Raw genomic sequence first — 20,427 nt, 5'->3', positions numbered from 1 at the left:
CCAGTAGCTTGTCACAACTCACATAAGCGTTAAAACCTTCAATCAGCCTTTCTTGATCAATCCATGTTTTCCCACCCACAGACAGGTAGCAAATACTCAGAAGAGAGTTTCCAGTGCTATTCAGTTTGTCTCCTAGCTGTGACCCAAATATAGGGACAGAGTCCTGAATCCTGAGCATTTTTACTGTGACGTGTGCGTACGGCATTCTTCCTCTGGTGGCTTTGAATGCAGTGTGCTTTAGAAAAGACCCCACTAGGAGGAAAACATTCATTTCTATCTTTACTCCCAAGACCACTCTTCAGGGGCTGAGTGAGGTCTTCACACCTGGGATCTCTTCTAAAAAACAGTAGGGGGCCTGGGATTCTGCCCACCCCATGGAAACTCTCCCTAGCTGTGCTGCACACTGAGGCTCTTCCTCCCCAGAGGTCCTTCTTCCTCTCTTATGTTGCTGAGCATTCTCTGCCTACCCTGCCGCCTTATGTCTGTCTGGAAATCCCTTAGGCATCTCTTACTTTCTGGCTGCTTCTCAGACGCCTTGAGCTGATGACCCTGGCTCCTGTGCCCTCTTTGTCCTTTCACACCTGTTCTCAGGACCAGCAGTCTCCCATCCAGTTAAGCGTCTGGCTTAGGCTTCGCTCTTCTCTCTGCTTTCTCTCCTTCCTCTGCTAGGTGGGCAGGAGACCATCAGGCCTGGTGATTATGGTTCTTTAGATGGAGCAGGAAGGGGCACAGGCCTCATAGCAAAAGTTAATTCAGCGCAACTACATGTGAACCCTATAACTTATACAGAAAGACTTTATTTCCTTCCCCAGCTTGAGTTATGCTCTATTCCTTAATGCCCCATAAATTGCGAGATTAAGGGCCAGACCTTAACTTAGCAGGAGAGTAAGAGACTTAGTTGAGGTGAGAGAGGTGGTATATGGCTGTAGAAACTCACTTTACAACATGGACAAAATACATGACCTGAGTTCCAAGAGTCAATTCTCAATAAGAAGCAGAGGAGAATATCCTCTTCAATTAGCCGCTTTATTCAAAAACTTTGCTATCCGTGTGAAAAAAAGAATGAAATTCTTCCATTCTTTCCCCTCAGATTCTCCCTTCCCATCGTCAGTCCCCATATTTATGCTAATTTAATGTGTAGAACTCACAAGCAAATGACTTACTGATCATCTCCCATTGATTCTAACATTTACTATTACCATTTATCTTTGTTGGAAGGAATGATCATACTTAAATTGTTAATAAAATTGTTGCAAGCAAGGTTGGAAGGATGGCCCTGCAGTTAAGAGCAATCACTGCTCTTGCAGAGGACCCAAGTTTAGTTCCTGGCGCCCACACCAGAGAGCTCACCATCACTTGTAAGCCCAGCTCCAGGAAATCCAAAGCTCTCTCCTGGCCTCCAGGGACAACTGCGTTCACATGTACATTCTTATGTATGCATGCCCATAGTTAAGAAGAAATTTAAATCCCTTTAAAAATGTGACAGGCAATGAATAGCAGGTACAGAAGCTGAATGTTAAAGGAAGTCTCAGAAGGTTCTGCCCTTACGCTGCTGATGGCAGCTGTCTTTACAGGCCGGCCCATATACAGGATTTTCTTTCTTCTGTTGTAGACAGAATTTCTATGACCTGTAAAGGGAACCACGTATCTGAGTTCCAGATTTATGGGTGCAAGGTGCTATACTTGTCCAGGTCTGCACACTCCTCTAGGACAAGAATGTCATGGTGCTGCGTTCCCAACAACGGCCAGAGCGTGAAAAATGTCCCAGCTGAGAGCAATCATCCCCGAGCTTCAGTGGGATCAGAAGAAGACAGGAAACCCATTGTTCTGCTCTGTGTGTAATGACAGCCTTCCAGGTGAAGGCCTGACAACCCTTCTTCCCCAGACTTAAAACTTGCCACCAGCAGGAAAGATCATGACTATGTGCTGGAATTTATTTTGGCCTAATGAACATTTAAAAATAGTTACTTTATTTGATATCGTCCAGCCTCCTTCCAGAGCCCTTTAAAAGGCCATGCTTCCTCCCCCAAACTCCTTTTGTTTTCCAGACATACCACAGCCCTAAGGAGCACATGGCCTTCACCATACAAAAATGTTCAGTAACGAGATTCCTTGATTGGCTGCCCAATTAAGTAAATCTGGCCTGGAGGAAACTAAGTTCCAATAACATTGAGGTCTGTCTCCAAGCCCACAGACACAAAAAGAAAAAGAAAAAGAAACTTAAAAAAATGGGGGCTAAAAATTCTGTTGTGCAATGAGAACTGCAGAATGACTGTCTGTCAGAGGATGGTTCAAAAACATTAGCACTTTACCAAACTCCTATGCAGACTCCACAGTCCCTACGTGTTGCAGGCTGGGTGGATGACTGGCTTCAAAGCCAGCCCTCTTCATTAGCAGTATGAGCAGCACTTGCTCTCAGACCTTGCTGCAAGGCCAAGGCCGCCGTCTCTTCTGCTTTTTAGTAATAAACCCATGGGAAAGTGTGGTGTCCTGGGCAGAGGCTTGGAGATCAGCAACTTCCCAACACTCTTTTGCGGTTAGGACTCGTACGTGGTGCCAGGCAGAAGAACTCATGATCTTTGCTAACTAAACCCCCAAACAATGAGATTTCTCTCTTCTCTATCTTCCCTCCATCCTTCGCCTCTCCTCTCTGTTCCCTCCTCTCCCCCTCTTGCACATTAACTCTTTTCAGTTATTGCAGCCACGAAGGCCAAGCAGATCTTTCTCCACGCCTCATAGTTTCCACGGGCCTGCATTCCCAGAAACATTCCTGTTTAGACTGCCTCGCTTGGCCACGCAAGTCTTTAATCCAGCACAAATGTAGAAGGGTTCGGGGGGAGTCAATTCTAGAAGCCGAAAATAGTAAAAGAAGGATTGAATAACTCTATAAGTGTAAGAATTGGCACTTTGTCTTTTAACCATAAAAAGAACTAAAATACATTTCCCTCATAAAGCCATGTTTTATTGATATATATGTGGTCCGGTGATGTGAAAACTACTTTAAAGCTAATAAATGGCCCATATTCGCTTTGACCCATGAAATAGGTAATCATGAAGGACAAGCTTCTTAGGGTTATATATCTCTCTTTTGGTATTTATAATAATCCAGTGTTTAAAGGCATTTCTTTGAGGCCAATTGTTAATGAGGAATTCATATCACTCATTAGTGTTGTCCACGACACTAGATAGATATTGTCGAATGATTTTTTACATTGCACATCTAAAATATAGATTAAGCTTCCATTTCCTCCCTCTATCCCCCACGAAGGTCTATCTTGTGGGATTTACCTGGTTTTTTTCCATGTTAGTGCTTGATATCTAATATGGCTTGTTAACAGAGCTCCCTATATTTTCTGGGCAAAAGTGTTTATGGGAAAAACTTTAGATTTATACAAGGGTTGGGACATGTGACTCATATAAGCTGTAATAAGAGTATTGTTGCTGAAACCTGGGTTTGCTTTGAAGCCTCCTCATCCTGTTCTTGGGAAACCATTAAGCAAAATGCCCTGAAGGGTAGGAGAAATTGCATCGAGCAATAAAACGCCAACAAACTACAGGATTTGAAGATCGCACACTTTCATCTAAACATGCCCTTCTCGCCTTTCACTTGGCAGGAGTTTGCTTTGTGAAAAGCAATAAACTCTAACACTCTGGTTGACCTGGGATGTGTTTAAGAAATCAAATCCTCGAGCCAGAAGCAGGAGGACTTTTCACATGGATGGGCTCCCCACCTTAGAAAAACCACAGGATGAGAAATGTAAATAAAATGAGGCCAGAACTGTGTGTCTCAATTGTCCAGATCTTGGGTTTTGGGGATGAGGGTGCACACTAAAACCCTAGGACAGGAGAAACAGCTTTCAATCTGTTTAAACAGGTGTCCAGTAAGTACGTATAATCTTGGAGCACAACCAAGATGGACATGGTCAGGTTTCCCTGTCCACAGGCCTCTGGGGTCTTTGGAAATCTAGGGCAGACAGTATTCAGTCTCAGAACAAGTCTGTAGTGAAGCAGCTCTTCCCACAGCCAACCGAGATTCTGAAGCTACTCACGCACTTTACTTAGGTTTCTTAGGAATAATAAAAGAGATCCAAACTAAAAGCCCATAGCAATATTTATCTAAACCATTTCATCTTCCACCTCTGGCCCCATTCACTGCCAATGGGAGGAAGCACTTCAATTCTCACTTCCTATGACTTCTCTCAGCTCATGGTTCCCTGTTCTTCCCTCATTCGGAATCACTTTGTGATGTAGAGTGACCCCATGTTTTTCCTAGCATAAAAGGGTCTCTTCCACTTACAGCACAGAAGCAGGAATTTCATCTGGTACTTAGAGGGTTCTTCTTTAGCTGGGGAGGGGACAGAAGATATGGTAAGCATCCTGTATTAACTTTGATCCCAACGTGTATGTTTAATGATGCAACACAAACTGTTAGCAAAAGTGGGGTTGGAGAGATAGCTCAGAGGTTAAGAGCATTTGTGGCGTTTGCAGAGGATCCAGGCTCAGTTCCCAGCACAAACATGATAGCTCACAATCATCTGTAACTCTAGTTCTGAGAAATACGATGCTCTGTTCTGACCTCTATGGGCACCAGGCATGGTGCACACACATCCATGCAAACTATGCATACACATAAAAGAAATATATCTAAAAAACATTTTTTAAACTAGCGAAGATTAGGCTGGGAGGCAGAATAACGTTAGAGTGCTTGCCTAGCATACACTAAATTTACCATCAAAACTAAGACACGAGAAATCCTGGAGGTGTGTGCAGGATACTATTATAGTCTTAAGATAATAGAGGTTTGACTGGAGAAACTTGTGTTTATAAAAACAGACCAGGAGATCTCAAAACAGTCCAGTTCCCTTTCAGAACAATGAGTCTGGTAGGTTGCCTAGTGGAACCTACAATTTACAAAAGAGGGAAAGGAAAGAAGCCATGAAAGAAGGCCATTCACAGCCCTGGGGTATTATAATGCCTATCTGTGAAAACCATTGTCTCAAGGTTTGGGGTGACAAGCTAGGAGGTGCAAGTCTTAGCTAGCACTGATCACCTAATAGATTCTATCCTCCAAATATTGTGAATTCAATGAGTAGGCAGCATTTCCACACAGAGGCACTGGGAGACTGACTCAGAACCATGGCCAAATGGCAAGAGTATGACTTATCGAAATTCAAAGTACCACCCTGTCTCTGTCACTGTTACAGGACAGGAAGGCCAACCCAAGGTTACTAGACTCTATCATAACAGCGTAAGAAAATAAAATGCCATATGCCATAACTTCCCAATTCTTCTCACCTAAGGTTCAATATTTGTGCTACATCTGAAGGCCAGATACCCATGCCTACCGGTTTATATGCTTCATGGGCCAGGGCATAGGATGGGTATAGGAGTAGTAAAAGCCTTCAAACTTCAGACTCACATCTGCTTCAGTATGAATATTCAATAGAATAAACTGCAAAAACCATCCCCCACCAAATAAAAATTATTTTAAGAAAATAAAATGGGAATTTTACCAAGTAATTTAATTTCGTTAGCCATGGAACATATATAAGCTCAGGCCAAAGTAAAAGTCAGGGTGAAATGGAAAAATACCCTGAGCGAAGACAACTTTAAATCAATCACTGCTCTTACAGAACGTCTCTCTGTCTCTGTCTCTCTCTCTCTCTCTCTCACACACACACACACACACAATCTTCTTGATTATAACAGATTTAATAAATATATCAGGATATGTATGACATAAATTTGTACCCAAAACATTGGAAATAACTAAGTTCTGCAGCAGCAGGAACTTGGTGTGGGTCCATTTTGTATGTCTATGCATGTGGCGTGTAAAACTACTCACTCTAAAAGTGATGCTGTTGGAAATTATTTCATCGCAAACAATAAGAAGGCAAATCAGTTACCTTTCCATTTTCTTACATGTTTATGCTTTTGGGATTTTATCTTTGGATAAAAATCAAAAATAAAGGAAACCAGAAAACAATTCAAAGTGAATGTTATTATAAACACATACACCTGGACTGGTACAATACATTCCAGCAGTGCTGAGAGAGGAGAAAGGCTGCTATTTTATTGCCTCCACTAGAAAAGAAGAAACATTAACACTTTAGAAGCTTCTCTATGAGAATGGTATTCTTCAGAGGGGACTTAACTCCAAAGAGTAGAATCAAGTGCTTTGCTCAGGCTGGCAGGGGGACTAGCTTAGCAACCTGGAATTGCCTTGGGCTATGCACATGCGCCTCTTTTAATAATGCACTTGGCATCCTGAGACCTTATCTGCATACACTGTGCACACTTACGTGACTCTGAACAATACATCCAGTAACCCAGGACCCCCACCTGCACTGAGCTACATACACACTCTACTCCAACAATGGAACGAGTGTGTCTGCACCTGATAACAATCAAACTTGGGCAGTTGCTACTTAGACACGTTCCCAATATAACTGGAAAAGAGGTCAAATCCCACCCAGACAGATTTTTAGGTCCCTGCCCGATAATGCACACTGTGTCCTCAAAGTGAAGGTTTAGGAATATTAGGATGTGGAATATTAGTTAAAGATATGTTGCATTTGTTTATGCTGTGGAACATTTGTTTAATGATGTAAATATGTCTTGTATTTTTTATGTTATATTTGTTTAACTCTGTGAAGCTGTGTTACTTTGCCTGCCTAAAACACCTAATTGGTCTAATAAGAAGCTGAATGGCCAATAGCTAGGCAGGAGAGGGATAGGCGAGGCTGTCAGGCAGACAATTAATAGAAGGAGAAAAATAGAAGAGGGAGGAGTGGAAGGAGAGGAGAGGATGCCAGAAGTCAGCCATCCAGTCATCCTGTCTTCCAGCCATCCAGCCACCCAGCTACAAAGCAAGGCACAGAGTAAGAAGAAAGGTATATAGAAAAGTAAAAGCCCAGAGGCAAACAATAGATGGGATAATTTAAGAAAGACTGGCTAGAAAGAAGCCAAGTTACGGCTGTGCATTCATAAGAAAGAGTAAAACTCCGTGTATTTATTTGGAAGCTGAGTGGCTGGTCCACAAAAGACCAAACACCAACTACACCAACTACAAACCCCTATTTACCATCTGTCTTAGTTGGCTTTATACTGTTACTATAAACCACCATAACCAAAATCAACTTGGGGAACACAGAGTTTATTTCAGCTTACAGTTTATAGTTCATCCTGAAAGCAGGTCATGGCAGGAACCTGGAGGTAGGAATGGAAGCAGAGACTGTGGAGGAACACTTCTTTCTGCTTTGCTCCCCCTGGCTTGCTCATCCTGCTTCCTTATACAGCCCGGGATCACCTGCCCCAGAAGGGTATCACTCACAGTGGCCTGGGGCCTCCCACATTAATCGTTAATCAAGAAAATGCCCTATACACTTGTCCATATGGGTAATACAATGGTGGCATTTTCTCACTTAAGGTTCCTCTTCCCAGATAACGCTAGCCTATGTCAAGTAAGAAAAAAGTTAACCAAGACATCGTCTCCTATGTATGCATGATTGGAAATGCATATGATTAAAATCAAAATGCATTATAGGAAGTAGGAGAAAAGTTACATAGCTTAAAAGCCTGTCAGTCAAAATAGCCACCCATACAACGTCCCTTCACAACCAAACTTTTTCTCTTGATCCCCATAAAAAATGCTACATACTGGGGGGGGGGGGGTGTAGATATAATCTGCCACCCCTAACCCCGAAGATATCCACAATAGAAAACCTCTCACAAAGGAGAAATTAGTGTTCTCCAATGGAGTCTCACTGAGAATACAAACTGTTATAGCCACATGTTGGGGTGAAATCTGTCAGGATCCAGCCTCATTGAGGCTCACACATTACAGGGTAGGGGTGTGTGGACTATAAAAATTAGTAGGAGGAACAGAGATACAAAAGAAACACAGAGGCATAGGATAGAACCAGGAGGGCAATCCAGTGAATACTGGCTATGCCTGTGTTTATTTTCCATTATTTCCAATCCAAATAGGGAGGAAGAAGCCAATAGACTCCTTTAACATGACACAGACAGCAAACAGAGCAATTACCTGCTTTAATACTTGAAACATCAAGCAACTATATCCTGAGTTAAGCATTCTATCATTGAGGCAGGACACACCTTAGACCAAGTATCCTGTAGATAGATACTCCCTGGGTCAAACCTCCTGTCATAGCCTTGAAGGAGCAGTAATAGACTTGAATTCTCTGAACTTTGGTCAAGGTGAAGTAGATCCACCTCTGTGAGTCATCTCAATTCCCAAAGCACCAAGTAACCATACCCTAGATGAAGATATCTTGTTTGTAGGCACACCTTAAATCAGACCTCTTATCAATAACTTTTAAAGAGCAAGAGTAGTCTTAAGCTCTCCAACCTTCAGTCAAGGTGGAGCGGACCCCCTCCTGTGGGCCCCACAATAAACCTCACTCAAGGGCAGGCTCTACGCCCAGCAGTAGAAGGAGGGCCAACACAAAACAAACTCAGTGGTATTTGGGGAGCTTTTGCTTTGTTTTGTTTTGTTTTGTATTTCATAATGCTTTATTTGGGCTCTATTCTTTAAACCTTACTGACCTTTTGCTTATAGGGTGTGGTTTCTAATTTTGTGTTCTTCTGAGTTTTCATTCTGCTGGTATGCGTTCCTTAAGCTTTTTCTTGTTGTTATGGTATTTGTGTTTTGGTATTTGACTTTATTTTTTTTCTTTTTCTCTGTTTTTCTGTTTCTTTTCTAAGGAAAGAGAGAAAAGGGGCTTAGAGTTGGGTGGGTAGAGAGGTGGGGAGGAACTGAAGGGAGATGAGGGAGAGGAAACCATGATAAGAGTATATTGTATTTTAAAAAACTGTTTTCAATTTTAAAAAAGAAAGAATGATGAAAACTCTCTCTAATTATTGAAGCCCTATGGGTACCCTCACTCATGTGGCTGCTGTCACCTGTCACTTTCACAGTAAACCTGACCTGCTTCGTTGCTTTGATTTGAATAAAATCACTCTGCAAATTTTGCAAATCTATATGATGCTTTATTTCAATTCCTTGATGAAGAGTCAAAGAACATGGAAACATGGCCCAGGCTCTAACACCCGTAACATAATAAAAATAAAGAGATGAAGTCAATGAAAAATAAAGCAAACAGTAGAGAAAGTTACAATAAAAAGCAAAGTCAGCTGTTTTAGATTTATAAAAGTAGTAAACCCTATATTGAAGAAAGAAAAAAAAACAGAGATCCAGGGATTAGCTCAGTTGATAGAGTGCTTGCCTTGCATACATAAGACTCTGAGTTTCAAGCCCCAGCATTAAAAACCAAAGTCAGGAAACACCAAAACTATCAGTATCAAAGACAAAATAATAATAATTTCATTATGTGTTCTACAATCACTTAAAAAGGATAATAAGCATATAATGACCAAGTCTGTGAAGACGACACCTGAAAAGAAGGGGACAAATCCTTTGGGAACTGAAAGTGACAAACAATAGCAAAAATTGACAAGTGGGATTGCATAGAAATAAAAAAGTTTCTACCCGGAGAAGGAAGCAGGAGTCAAGTGACAGCCTATGGAGTGAGAGGAAACATTTGCCAGCTATACATCTTTCAAGGGATTATATCTAGAATATAAACAAAGAACTAAAACGTTAAACATCAGTTACAAAGGCCTTTTTCTGGTTTCCTGGCCTTGGCCCATATTTCTCCCACCTAGATATGCACATTTAACAGTTAGAGGCTAGGATCTGCATTTGAGGAAGAATATATAGCTTCTATCTTTATTAGCCTGGATTATCTTGCTTTTTTTTTTAAAGAAAAGGCTTTTTTTCTTTTCTTTTTTTAAAATATTTATTTATTTATTATGTATACAATATTCTGTCTTGTGTGTATGCCTGAAGGCCAGAAGAGGGCACCAGACCTCATTACAGATGGTTGTGAGCCACCATGTGGTTGCTGGGAATTGAACTCAGGACCTTTGGAAAAGCAGGCAATGCTCTTAACCTCTGAGCCATCTCTCCAGCCCTATTATCTTGCTTAAAATAACATTTTTTTCCAGTTGTATGAACTTTCTTACAAATAATTTCATTTTTCTTTACATCTGAAAAAGTTTGCATTGTGGGTATTTACCATTTATCACTATTCGTTTATCTGTTGATGGATGTCTATGCTGAGTCCATTCTCTTGCTGCGAAAAGAGCAGCAGCACTTCACCCTAGTCAGCATGGCTATAATTAAAGAGATGTTGGCAAGAACGGGGCATGTTAGCCGAAGAGCATTGGTATGTTGCTGCTAGATTCCCAAAGGAACGGAAGTCAGCACACAACAGTGATACCTCCACATTCTTGTTTACTGACATACAAGAGATGGAACTAGCCTGTGTCTATCAACAGAGGGATGGATAAAGAAGATATAGACACAAGTGCACACATGCTTGCTCACACAGCGGAGTTTTCAATCAGCCATAAAGGAGAACAAAACTGTGACATTTAGTTGTGTCATTTGCAGAAAAGTGGGAAAACTGGAGATAATCATGAAAAGCAAAATAAACCAGGCTCAGAAAGATAAATGCCATGTTTTCTCTCATTGACAAGATCTAGATTTAAATAGACGTGGTGGAGGAGGAGAAACGGACTTTGGGGTAAGGGATATTGGGAAAGAGAACAAGAGGAGGATAAAGGTCGGTATGAGCGAAGTAAATAGCATAGCCTAGAGTCACCTGGGAAGAGAAGCCTTAATTGAAAAGTTATCTAACCAGATTGGTCTGTGGGCATCTCTGGAGGCCTCGTTTTGATTGCTTTTGATGTAAGAATGTCTAGCCTACTGTAGGTTTTTCGTTTTGATTAACCCTCTGATTTATCCCTTCTTAAACCTTTCTCACTCCAGTCTTTTGCTTCTCTGCTTTTGCATCTATCTACAGTCCCTACTATCTGATAATGTCCCCATAAAAGATCCCTGTTTTGGTTAGTGTTTCTACTGCTGTGAAGAGACACCACGACCATGGCAACTCTTATAATGAAAAAACACTTAATTAGGGTGGCTTACAGTTTTAAAGGTTCAGTTCATTATCATCATGGTATGACATGGGGGAATTCAGGTAGACATGGTTCTGGAGCAGGAGCTAAGAATCTTTACATCTTGATCCGAAGGCAACAGAAAGAGAACTGAGACACTGGGCATGGCTTGAGCACATATGAGACCTGGAAGCCAGCCCGCACAGTGACACACTTCCTCCAACAAGCCACACCCACTCCACAAAGCCACACCTCCTAATAGTGCCATGTCCAGTGAGTTTATGAGAGACAATTACATTCAGACTACCACAACCCCTGGCTTCCACTTATGTTTAACACACATAACAAAAGATTTGTTAGGCTCTGCATAAGGGAGAAAACATAGAGCATTTGTTTTTCTGGGCCTCATTTGCCTGGTTCAGTATCATTTTTTCCAGTTCTAGCCATTTACCAGCAAATTTTATGATTTCCTTCATCTTTATAACTGAGTGGTATCCCATTGTGTATATGTACCAGACTGTCCTATCGGTTCACCTGTTGATGGACATCTCTATTGGTTCCGTGTTTTAGGTATTATAAATAGAGCAGCAATAAACAAGAATGTATGTGTCTCCACAGTAAGATAAGCAGTGTTTTGGGATTTTGGGTACATGCCCAGGAGGGGCATAGCTGTGCCATATGTCAGTTCCAGTCTAGGTTTGTTGGTGTGTGTGTGTGGGGGGGGGGTGTCTGTTTTTTGTTTGTTTGTTTGCTTGCTTTTGATTGATTTGTTTGGTTTGGGTGTTTGTTTTTGAGAAACCTCTAAACTGGTTTCCACTCCCACCAAGAGAGTTTGAAGAGTTCCCCTTTTCCTCATCCACCATAGCATTTGTCCTCTTTTTTATTCCTGATGATGGCCATTCTGACTAGGGGGAGATGGAATCTTAAAGTAGTTTTAATTTGCATTTCCCTGGAGGCTAAGGTTGTCCAGCAATTTTTAAATGTTTCTGTATTTCTTTTTTGGATTTTTTTTGGGGGGGTGGGTTTCGAGACAGAGTTTCTCTGTGGCTTTGGAGCCTGTCCTGGAACTAGCTCTGTAGACCAGGCTGGTCTCGAATTTACAGAGATCCGCCTTCCTCTGCCTCCCGAGTGCTGGGATTAAAGGCGTGCGCCACCATCGCCCGGCTTCCACAGCCATTTTTAAACTGGGTTGTTTATCTTTTTTTCTAATGTGTAAGTTTTGGGGTTCTAGACACTGATCTTCTGTGTAGCACAAATTCCCATTGTTCTTAATAAAAACCCAGAGTCTGATATTAGTGGGTGAAAGCTGAAAGACCAAAAAAACAGAGCTGCCAGGCACTAGAGAAACCTTTTACCTCTACCAATGCTCAGACAGAAGGGGGAGATGCTGTCCTCAGACTGCATCCTCAGCCTTGGTCCTCTGACTGATTGCTTCAGCTTGCACCTCACAGTGCCTCCTCAGACTGCACTGAGCTCCTGTCTCATCCCACCTTACATTCCTCTCTCTGCCCAGCCATATCACTCCTGTCTCCACCTCCCTAGTGCTGGGATTAAAGGTGTGGGATACCAAGTGCCGGTATCTCCTTTGTCTGAACTGTTTCTCTTTTAGACAGATTTAATCTCATGTAGTCCAGGGAAGCCTTGAACTAACAGAGATCCCTCTGCCTCTGTTTCCAGAGTCCTGAGATTACAGGTGTGAGCCACCACTCCCTGGCCTCTAGTGGCTCAGCACCGCATTCTGATCTTCAGGCAAGCTTTATTTGTTAAAACACAAACAAAACATTACTGCACTTCTGTCTGGCAAAGACTGTTTCCCGTTCTCTGTGCTGCTTCGTCACTTGCAGATCAGGTCCTTTCCCATTGCATAAGCTTTTAAGTTGCATAAATTCTCACACGTTGATTGTTGGACTTGTCCCGTGCACCCTCAGAACCTTCTTCAGAAAGTCCTTACCTCAACCTGTAAATGAGAGCACACTCCCAGCTTTTCCTCTAGCAATTGTGGGGTATAAAGTTTCCTGCTGCAGTCTTTGGTCCATTTGCTCTAAAATGGTATCTATCTTTGTTGGTTGAGGTTTGTTTCTCGGAGGCTGTGCAAAGACAGAAATCCAGTCTCTCCGGCTGTCTTTGTATTGTGAAATTTAAACCATAAAGGATTAGATTGCTATTGAAAGGTCTGTGTTGATGCCTGTCAGCTTATTGACTTTGTAGTGTTTTCTTTGACCTCTTTGGATTAACTGTCCTGGTGTTGTTTATTTACTCTTGTGACATCTTGGTGTTTATCTTTAGGCCTAAGTATCCCCTTTAGAGCAAGTTTAGTGATCATAAATTCATTTAGTCTATTTTTATCATGGAAATATTTTATTTCTTTTCCCAAGACATAGCTTTGCTTTGTATGATAGTCTGGAATGGCAGTTGTGGACTTTCGGAACTCAGGATAAATCCTTGGCTCTAAAAGTTTTTGTTGAATAAGCAGATGTTATTCTAGTGCATCTTACCTCTATTAGTAACTTAATCCTTCTCTCTTGCAGCTTCTAATATGCTTTATTTTCCCTGTATTTTAAACATAATGTGTCAAGAGACTTTCTTTTCTCATTCTATTTGGCATTTTTTAGGATTCTCGTAACAAGGTAGGGAGATTTTTCTCTAAATTTGGGAATTATTCTTCTATGGCTTTACTGAACATATTTTCTGTGCCTTTGGTGCAATATTCTTCTCCTTCTAATAAAAGCCAATGATTCAAAGCTTTAGTCTTTACCTGAGGTGCCAGAGCTCTCCCATTCTCCATGCATTTATTGTTTTAATTTGTCATGACCCTTACTGAGTGATAAGAGAATATTCTTAACATATAAAGGGCTTCTAGGAGAAGCCTGAAGTTAATATCCTGTCTGAGCATCAAAGACTCCCTGCCTTTCCTGGGATTAACATTAGCAGCAAAAACGTTCACAGCTCTTCAGGTGGTAATGAAAGTTCCAGTTACCACAGCAAAGTAGGAAAAAGCTCTCACTATCACCATTTATTAGGAGCAACGGCAAATGAAAACAAAATGAGACACCAGTATTTCATCACAAGAACCAACACTTTAAAAAGAACCACTTACATGCAGTGTTGGGATAGAAATATAAAATGATATGGCCTCTTTCATAACTTTTATGTTGAACGTACACTCACCATACACACCAACATTTCTACTAGATATTAATTAACTCAAGAGAAATGAAAACATATACCCATAGAGCACATGCAGCAATGTTCATAGCAGCTCTATTCATAGTGTCCCCAGACTGTAACCAGTCCACATAGCCATTAATAGTTACATGGTTAAACAAAATTTTGCGGATTCATACACTGAACAACAACAACAAAAAACCCTTATGCAATACAGAGTATTTTCCCAAAAACGTTACTCTGAGCAGAGGACCTCAGAAGAAAGAATATATATCCTGTGGTTCCTTTGTGCTTATTTCAAGAACAGAAACAACTAACTATATTGTTTTAAAAACATAAGTAATGGTTGCCTAGTATGTGCACCATATTGACAGTGGATACACCATGAAATAATATGCAGGAATTTTTACGTTATCTAGGAAAATTCTATATTATGGAGTAGGGTTTTATTACACAGATGTAAATAGTAGATGATCAATGATGATTGAAGATAGACAGACAAATTATGATGATAGATAGTAGATAGATAGATGACAGGTTGGTAGATGATAGATTAGATAGATAGATGATAAATAGATAGATACATACATATATACATACATACATACACACATACATACATGATTCATTAAACTGCAGCAAATGCATTTTCTTGCATATGCACAGATCTCTTGCTGAAATCTCTGGGACACCTCCTCTTCTGAGGACCAGAACACCACCCCCCAGCTCTTATCTGATGTCCTAAAAGAGTACTTTTGGGCATAGATCTCAGATTTGGCTGAGCATCAGGACTACCAACCACTTAATACTAAAAACATAGATTTCTGGGTGCCATCCCTGGGGATTCTGATCTGAATTTCCCAGCCCCAGGCAGCACAGAGTCCCACGTTCATTGCTCACACTGCTCTGCATCTGACCCGTAGTTACTGCTGCAAGGAAGGCTGTGTGTTGGAGCTCAATGCCCCCTTGTGTCTGAGACTGTCATTGGACCCTGGCCCTACTTCTTTAATAACAACCGTGTTTCAAAGTTCAGCAGCTCGAGAGACAAATGATGTCATTCCTGTCATTTATTCACACAATTGTGATGGCTCTGAGACAAATAAACAGAAATCCCAGCCTTTGTCCAGGGCCCTCTCCTTTTAGTAATCCCCAGCCTCTCCAGGAGAGATGATGTACGCACAGGAATGGGTCCCAATCTCTGTCAGTGCACATCACAGGAGTGGGCGCTCCCACTCGCCCCAGAGACCTGGGATTATGAATGAAATCCCCTAATGGCAAATTAAACAGGGACTCTGCTCCGCTTGGGAATCAAGATGACTAAGGAATTCTTACTCTTTAACTATTTTCTTAAGTCACAGCATGCACTTTCTGCAGTCTGTGCTGCAAGACCACAACAATCACAGTGGTTAGGAAATCCCTTTGTCTGAAAGCCGTCATTTGCTACTTGGTCTGATTAGAAAACCGTCAACAGTCATACCTCCAAAGCCCTGACTTCGGGATGTACACGAGGCCCTTGTCACGTAGAGGGCCATGACTGCTTACATATGACTTCCATTGAAGCAAGGCTTTGTTTAGCAACCCCTAGCTTACAAAGGGAACTTCATATACACAGGAGGCAGCTGTCCCGTCTACACAGTGCAGGTCCTAGAAGACAGGGTAAGACATTAGACCACTTTTCCAACTGCAAATATTCCTTGGGTCTTCTTCATCCTTTAATAAGTGCTTTAACCCGTCGCAGAGGCTGAGAACCCACGGGGCTGTAGAATTAAGAAAGGGAAGAAGGGAGAAGGGAAATCGCTGTGTATCCATAGACCAGGCAGGGAAGAGGGTGTTAGAAGGCAGGTGACAGCTGGGGAAAATTTGATATCTAGAGAGCAGTATATGCCCTTTGGTATGCAGAGCACGAGACTGACCTTCCCTGCAGCTTTGCTGGGGCCCTGGCGTAGGCTGCTAATTCTCACAAGGTTACTCTGGGAAGCAGAGCCCATTGTCTGCCAGGATCAGGATCGGCACCACCGTGGCTGCACCTGAAGCTTTCTGCTTCTTTATGTCTTCCCTACTCTCTGCAGCAAAAGGAGAGAACGGTGTCCACCCTGTTCCCACCCTCAACATTCTTGTCAAGACGGAGGTGACAGACTCTTCCTCGCCTCAGAGCTCAGAAGAATTCTGAAGGGGCCCTTTTTCTGTTTTACCACATGAAATGACGTTTATAGGATTTTTCACGTTTCAAAGTTTTAGACCTAGAAATGGCATTGGAAAGAGTCTAGCCCAAATTCTTAGTTTCACATATAAAACTATGTATGCAAAATACATATGATTTAAACCCAGATTACACGCCAAGAATCAGAAGACAGACCCTTGGAAGTCAATCTCCCTTCTTGTCCTACTCTGAGCTGGTGGCCAAGGATTTCTCTCAGCGTGGGCTTGGAAGGTCTCTTGGATCTGTTCTTTATATCAGTCTTAATCATTTTTTTTTGAACTCTCGAGTTACAATAGTAAAACCATGATCATGTAAAAACAGATAAAAATCCCACCCCAGGAGAGTTCACACTCTAAGTGAATAGGGTAATTGACGCACACGTAAATAAGTACTGTAACACCCAAGAGTGCCAAAAGGTAGAAACAAAAAGTCCCAGGGAGGTCACAAAGATGTAGATGGAATGATTACAAAGGTTTCTAAAGGAAAAGGGCCAAGTAGACATCTTCATAAAAAGAAAGAAGGTGGAATTCTGCAGGCACTATTCCAACCAAAAAACAAAATGTGGACTCGCTAAGGAAGAACAGGGAACCCTCTGGAGTTAATACAGAGTGAGAGCAAATGGGGCAGAGTTGCAGACAGGGAAGTCAGGAGCAAGCTGCCAAGGCGAAGGCCTTGAATGGACTGGAGGGACAACTGAATCCCCAAATCACAGCGGTAATCAGCCCAGCCCACCACACAAGAGACTTTGAAGATAAAACTGAGTGTGTCCCTGTTTCTGAAGCCACAGTGTAATCCATAACCCTTAGAGACCAGTTATCTTGCATTTTCAAACAGGCTCCATAAAAACAGCAGGGTGCATGAGAGAGGAATAAATAATCCCCAAAGGGATGCGGTTGACTAATGAAGCTATGAAGGAAAATGGCACATTGGGAGACTTATCTGGAATATTTAAACCATGAATGACATTACAGCATCCAAAGGGAATGAATCACCTTTCCCCTACTTTCCACTAACAAACTCTACTAATTGGATATTCAAGGTTCTATTTTCTATCTGCACAGGGAAGTCTGTAGAAGTTCAGTTGATGGTTAGTCTCCATTGTCAACTTGACAGACTCTGGAATCACCTGGGAGATATGCCTCTCGACACACCTGTGAGGGATTCTTTGGATTAGGTTAGCCTCTGGGTATCAAGGGAAGAATTGTAACTGGATGAGGTAAGAAGACCCATGCTAAAGGGCTGCAGCACCTGGGCTTATAAGGCTTCAAACTCCTTGTCTCCCCTGCTATGACAATTGTTCCCTTGAACTATGAGCCAACATAAGCCCATCCTTCCCTAAATTACCTTTGCCAGGGTGCTTTATCCCCTTAAGAAGAAAATTGCTAAGACATTAAGCCCCTCAGGGACAAGCTCCATACAGTGAGTCCTTGAAGAAGATGAGAGAAGGGCCCCAGCTGGATGCCCCTGGGCCTTCAGAGCCAGGGATCAGATGTGCTGTCCAGGTGGTCAGCTAGATGAGATAAGTTTAAAACATGGTGCCTCCATTGCTATCCAGAACTCAGTAGACAGCCCACACTGCTAAAGAATAAATAGATCCCTCTTTTGACAAAGTAGACAACTCAAGGAGAATTATGTACATAATTGCACCCCAAAGACGCATACAAATGTTGAAACCAGCGCGCAGTCAGTGACAATTATAGCTTCCTGAGACCAAAGAAAACAGCGTGGCAGAGGGTTATTTACTGGGAACAACTGCTTAATCAATCATTTTATTATCTACAGATACTTTACCATGCTCCTCGATAAATTAGTGCAGAATAGAAACATTCATAGACAATTACAAAGATATAAAAAAGAAAAATGTGACTTCATACTTTATATATACTTTAGTCTTATTTTCAGCATTAAGAAAACAATATAAATGTTTTATTAATTTAGAAAATTCAATACCTGCTCATTTTTTTAAAAATACAGTTTAAACAAATACCAGAGAAGGCTAAGGCTGAAAGATTCTTTCAAGCCTCATAGTCTAGGTCCAGCCCTTCTGGGGTGCCCTTTCCTCAGATGAGCCCAAGCTAGACTTTCGTGCCTTAAGTAGAAATAAAGAAGGGATCAGGTGACCCCAAGACCATATTTTGGCAAGAATAAACAGCATGACTGACATGAAGACATAGAGTTGGATGTGTTCATTCTCATATGGGAAAGTGTGGGTTTAGAGATCAGAAACTGAATATTAGAGAACTCAGACGCAACTATGTGAGTCTAAAGCAGGTCCAGTACATGGACTTACTACATGCCTGTCTGGAGAGATCAAAGAAAATTTGAGAGCCACAGCCAGGCTTGGGGGCAGTGAGTAGGGGGAGCATCTTTCCTGTTTCCATGTAGAAGACAGCTGTGTTTCTTCCTATGCAAGCCTTGGAGACTCGGGACACACATCACACAGGCACGTTTTATGCTCCCACCTTCTAAAAATAGATTGGTTAAGACACTAAGCACCACGTTTTGCTTCCTGCACTATCTTGAGAGCTTAAGGAGCTGAGAAAAATTCTAGCAATTCAAGAGGTTCTGTGTAATGGAATGCTGTCCCATGAGTGCCTGTCTCTTAGGAGTTCTTAAATATTGGCTGGGTTGAGGTCTCTGCTTCCACTCAACTAGACATCACACATGTCTCTCCATGTTTACCTCGGGAGTTTCCTCTGACTCACCCACGCCTGTGAGAGCCTCTGAATTCCTGAGGAGTCATCTTCCCTTCTCGTGTTCTTAATGCAACACTTACTGCCCTGCAGAATCCTTCCTCCTCTTCTCTTTCCCCTGAAATATGTTGACCACCTAGGTTACGCAAGCACCAACACTCTAATTAATTTCTGATTTCATCTAACATCAGTTAATTTCCTAATAGGATCTTCCCACCGCTCTTCTTCACGCCCTCCTGTCTGGATGTAAATCCTTCTTTACTCTTCGGATCCTAGGTACTGAACATTTATTCCACCCAAACAGTGACACATTCACCCAAGTTTTACAAAACTGAAGTGGACTCTTCTATTTCACACGTGGCTCATGAAATGGAAAAGTTCACTGTTCCATCCTTTCTCTGCTATTTTATCTTCCCTCTGAAATATCGTGAGTGGCAGATCCTAACCAAAAGAAGGGCTATAAGGAGAAAGAAGATGGACAGGTGAGGAGGGCGGGACAGGATGGGGAGGAACATAGGAGGAAGGAGTGGCACGTCATTTATACTCTTCTTAAAAGGATTTATTCCGTGTGTACGAGTGTTCTGCCTGCACCCATGTATGTGTACAATGTGCATGCATTTGCCCTTGGAAGTCAGAAGAAGGCATCAGCTCCCTTGGAACTAGAGTCACAGACGGTGATAAGCGGCTGTGTGAATGCTGGGACTCTGAAGCCTGGTCCTATGCAAGAACGGTGAGGGCTCTTCATCATTAAACCATATCTCTAGCACCACATCATGCTTCCGGTGAACTCCAAAACGTGCCTCATCTTTCTGGGCTTCTTCCTGTTTTCCATTCCTATGAAGCAAGAAGAGAATGTTAATTACTTGATCAACACATTTCAGGATAAGAGTCAGGAACAAGGACGTGGTAGACGGACACAAAGAACAGACATTCTTTAAACCGTGATCAGCAACTCTAAAAGCTCTTAAACTTTTTGTCTTTCCAAAAATTACATCTCTTGGATAGAAGGGCAAAGGGAAGGCAGGGTGGGGGGAGGAGAATAGGGAGGGGAAACTGCAGTAGGGAGAGGCATATGGATCTCTAGGGGTTCATGGCCAGCTTGGTCTACAGAGCAAGTACCAGGACAGGCTCCAAAGCTACACAGAGAAACCCCGTCTCAAAAAACCAAACTTTAATCAATTAACTTAAAACAAACAAGTGAAGTTATATTTTCTTACAAGATGATCCCCCTTTCGACCCATAAGGAACTTTTCTGTTAATTCAGTTTGGAGCCACTCTAAGCCCTGACTCAGGAAGTCTGCAGAATTCAAATCTGGGCCTCGGAAACCATGAGCCATCCACTTATTCATAAGAGAGATGGGCGACGTCCAAAACTCAGAGTCACAG

This window comes from Microtus pennsylvanicus, chromosome 4 (genome assembly GCF_037038515.1).
Source record: "Microtus pennsylvanicus isolate mMicPen1 chromosome 4, mMicPen1.hap1, whole genome shotgun sequence".
Lineage (NCBI taxonomy): Eukaryota > Metazoa > Chordata > Mammalia > Rodentia > Cricetidae > Microtus > Microtus pennsylvanicus.
Note: the sequence above shows the minus strand (reverse complement) of the source record.